The following is a 4512-nucleotide window of genomic DNA, read 5'->3' as shown; positions in this document are numbered from 1 at the left end:
ATTCAATAATCAAATAGCTGGAGTGAGTGGGATTTTCAATCCTAATTTTTTGAGGAGTCTCTACACTGATTTCCATAGTCGTTGTACTAGTCTACATTCCCACTAACAGTGGAGAGTGGTTTGTTTTCCTCAAAAGCCTATCCAGCATTTGCTATTAGTTGATTTTTTAAAATGTGTTTGCTTGCTCAGCCCACCATATGTGTGGGGCTGGCCTCCTATGTGGTGGTTGTGATCAAGATTTGGTTCCCTGCACGTGCTTACATTTGCTTAAGCAGGTGCTTTAGAATGCTGATCTATCTCGCTGCACAGTTGATTTCCTTATGACAGCCATTCTATCTGGGTAGATATGGCATCTTGATGTTTTAGATTATACTTCTCAAACTGCCAGTGAAGTGGAGCATTTTTAGGTATTTATTTACCTGTTATATATTTCCCCCTAAGAAGTGTGCATTCATCTCACATGCTTAGTGTTTATCCATTATAAAAATGTATTGTTACACAAAGCTACACCCTTTAAACAGTAAAGAGACTTGTTTGTGGCCAGAGAAGCAGGCAGGGCCTGATCGTGATGCCCTTACTGGAACGTGATTATAGACTCTGCTTAATGTTTGTGGAGATGTCAATCTCTTCTGGAAGCTCATCCACAATAATTTCAAACCAGACTTGAGCATCATTAAGAATTTTGGCATCATTCTTGATGCACATGAAAGTGATGGCCAAGCTTTGGCACCAAAGGGACCTGCACAGGAAAACCAATGCAGGTAAGTGTCTGAGTCTTCAGGTATATCATAGCTGAAGACAATGTTGATACTTTCAATATCCACCCCTTGTCCAAACAGTTTATTGGCCACAAGTTTCAACCACTGAAATTCTTTGAGTTGATGGTATAGTGATAGTTTTTCCTCTTGTGCCATGCCATCATGCATGGTGATGGGCAGGAAGTTCCGCTACACCAGTAGCTAGACAAGGGCCATGCAATTCTGTACCGACTTCATGAAGATCACCACCTGGTTAAATTCTAATACATCTAGGATGTGGAACAGGTTGCATTTCTTCTCATTGTCCTTGAGCTTCACCTCGTACTGCTGCAGGCCATGCATCATGACATTGGTCTACCGATCTACAAACACCTCCATGGCATCCTGCTTGAACATCCTCTAGACTGGCTGAAACTCCTTCTTCACAGTGGAGCTGCACATAATGCACTGCTTCTCATGGGGTGTCCAGTGAAAGATCTCCTGCATGTCTGGCCTTATGTCTAGCTGCTCCAGCATCTTGTCACACACTTCAAGCAAAAACTGCTCCACGTTCTTCAGGTTGAGAGTGCTGTTCCTCATGAGTGCCAGGATCCAGCCTAGGGTTCCCACTAAGAGGTCAGGACAGTTTCTCTTCGTACTTCCTCATCATTCCTGATGGAATGGCCTCCAAATTACCCGGAGAACTTGAGACTCAGTATGTACCTGGAGAAGCACTCATACACCTCGTTGACAGGAAGTCCAGCTCCCTTGTGTGACACGTGACTAGAACTTCCATCTGGCTGCTGGAAGGCTCAATTTCCTGTTGGTATGCCAGCATGAAGACGGACATCCTGCCCATTCGAGACTTGGCCTGACACAGGATATCCATGATCAGGATGGCCTGGGGATGCACTCATGCTGAACCTTTGAGAAGTGATAAAAGCCACAGTCCACGAAGGCCCTCAAGAGCTCTGGATTCAGTTGGAAATCCCATAAGCCAGAGTTGTGGCAAATCTTTCTTAGGAAAGGGGGAGTGCTGTCAGCAAGAGCCTGGTGCTCTTCAACTTCCTCATAATCCAGAAGTTCATTTTTCATGTCTTGTTTTGGTTTCTTGTTCACCTCATTATGCTAAGAGTAGGATCTCAGATGACCATTTTTGCCTTGGGTCTTTAAATTTTCAGGCCCAAAAGCTGGCCAAATAGCTCCTCAGATTAAAGCGCCTGCAAGAATGCGCAGGAGCTGAGGGTTTCATCTCCAGTTCTGCCATACAAGCACCCTGCTTGAGGCATGCTGAGATGGTGATTGCGACTGAGCATTGTGATGCAAGACTGTCTTGGAGGTTGTAAACATAAGAATCTTTTATGAGTCCAATAGAGTAGTGATATCCTGAGCACTCTGTAGACCCTACTCTAAAATACAGGGGGAAAAAAATGGAATAAATTTTGGAATCCTAATTTTGTTTTCATTCTATGGATACTCCAGATAGAAGACATTTATATGAGTGATTATTGATTAGGATTATTTAAATGTGTATGTGTTATCTATTTGCAATATTGGTGATATTTGGTGGACAGAAATTTCCCATTAAGTGGAGTTCCCAGTGCTTTATTCATTGAAATATTTCCCATGCAGCTTGCTTATTGAACATGACATGTGTGCCTACCCCTAAATTTTCGTTTTCCAACTACTTTCTCTCCAAGGAGATTTAATGTTTCTGTTTTAATGGTCAGATATTTAATCCGTTTTGAATTTAGGTGAGGACATAGTGATAGACAGGCGTCTAATTTTAGATTTTGGCAACTAGAGAACCAGTTTTTCCAGCATCGTTTGTTAAAGAAGATATATTTCTTCCAGTGAACATGTTTGGCCCCTTTGTCAAAGATTCTGACATTGCCAGTTTTATGGATAACTCATTACTATTATGGACTTCTGGACTCTATAGGATTATTTTGCTGAATTCACACACCTACTGTATTTACTTAGCAACGGAATACACATCTCAACAAAACTAAACAAAAAAAGGGATATCAATGAAGGATCATTTTGTATCTGTATATACAAAGTAGCATAGATAAACTACTTTCTCTTAATTCAGTGAGAAGAAAGATTTGTACTAATACTGTTTGGACAGGATATGATGTCTGCAATTTTACTATAAATAACCACTACAAAGGTAACAATATGCAATGTATTAATTATTGAACTATGCTATAATCAATTTTGAAAATGTCTCATCGCAATTTCTATCTCAATACAATTAATAAAAAATTACTGATTTTGTTAGCAATTGTACCTACATCTTCTCTTTTCCATTGATTTCAGACTATATTTGTCATTTCCGTGCTAATTTCTTCGCAACTGTTCTGTAGTATAACTTCAAGGCAGGGGTTGTAATGCCTCCTGTCTTGCATTTGTTGTCCAATATTGTGTTTGTTACTCTAGGTCTATTCTTTTTCCAAATACATCTTAGGAATCTTTTATCTAGTTCTATGCAGTATGTTGGTGGAATTTTAATAGAGATTGCACTAAATCTGTACAGAAATTTTGAGAGTATGGCAATTTCACAATACTGGTCTTTCGTATCCTGGAGCAAGAAAAGTACTTCCATTTTGTGAAATTTTCTTCGATTTCTATTTTCAGACTAGTGCAATTTTCATTGTAAATAACTTTTTCTTCTTTGTTTTCATTAATTCCTATGTATTTTACTTTTTTGGATGTTATTGTGAAGGATATTTTTCTCAAATTTCGCTTTTCGTGTGTTTCATATCTGTGTAGATGAATGCTATTGATGTTTGCTATTACGTTTGTAACCTGTTATGATACTGAACTTGTTTATTATTTCTAGGAGCTTCTTGGTGTAGTTTTTTTTTTTTGATCTTCCAAGTAAAGTACCATGTCATCCACACATAATGACAGCTTCCCTTCTTCCTTACCTGTCCTTATTTTTATTTGTCTCTGTTGTCTTATGGCTTTAGATAATGATTCCAGAACTATACTAAGTAGTGATGGTGTTAGATTACACCATTGTTTTCTACTGGATTGGAGAGTAAACGATTTCACATTTTCCCCATTTAGAATTATGTTGGATGTTAGATTGTCATCGATGTCTTTTAGCAAATTTATTCATAAACCTTTTATTCCAATCTTATTTAGGACTTTGATCATGAATGAGTGTTTTACTTTTCAAAAGTCATTTTTTGCATTGAATGTGGCTATCATGAGATTTTTGGTATTGTTTCTATTGATGTAATATACTACATTTATAGATTTCTGTATGTTGAACCATATTCTTGCATCTATGGCATGAATCTTATCTAGTCATATTGTGTAATCTTTTTGATGATTTGCTATATTCTATATGCTAGGATATTATTGAGGATGCTTGCATTTATGTTCTTCAGGAAGTGTGGCCTTCGATTTTCTTTTATAGTTAAATATTTCTTTGGTTTTGTTATCAGCATAATTATTGCCACCAGTAATTATATTGGGATTATTTCTTCCTTTGAAAATTCATTGACAATTTTGATGAGTATTGAGTAAATCTTCTATAAATTTCTTGTAAAATTCAGCTGTAAATGCATTTGGACAAGCCCTTGGGACCTCTCTGGTCAAAATGCAAGTATGCTGCGTGAATGGGACACACAGCAGAGCCATCAAAGACCCCCAACACTCCAGAGGCCCCCCCCCCGACATGCACACAGAGTTCGTGAGAACTCTCTGCCACATTTTCTGGGCCCTCAGACCCAGCTCAAACCATGGCACAACGATAGTGTGG

The 4512-nt window shown here is 38.5% G+C and overlaps 1 pseudogene; it reads right to left on the bottom strand.

Moving 5' to 3' along the window:
* Positions 1-588: 588 nt before the first annotated feature.
* On the bottom strand, positions 589-1835 carry LOC101586279 (annotated as a pseudogene).
* Between the last annotated feature and the right edge of the window lie 2677 nt (positions 1836-4512).

The sequence above is a fragment of the Octodon degus genome, unplaced genomic scaffold, assembly GCF_000260255.1.
Source record: "Octodon degus isolate 3935 unplaced genomic scaffold, OctDeg1.0 scaffold00103, whole genome shotgun sequence".
Lineage (NCBI taxonomy): Eukaryota > Metazoa > Chordata > Mammalia > Rodentia > Octodontidae > Octodon > Octodon degus.
This window is presented reverse-complemented; position numbering and strand designations above follow the sequence as displayed.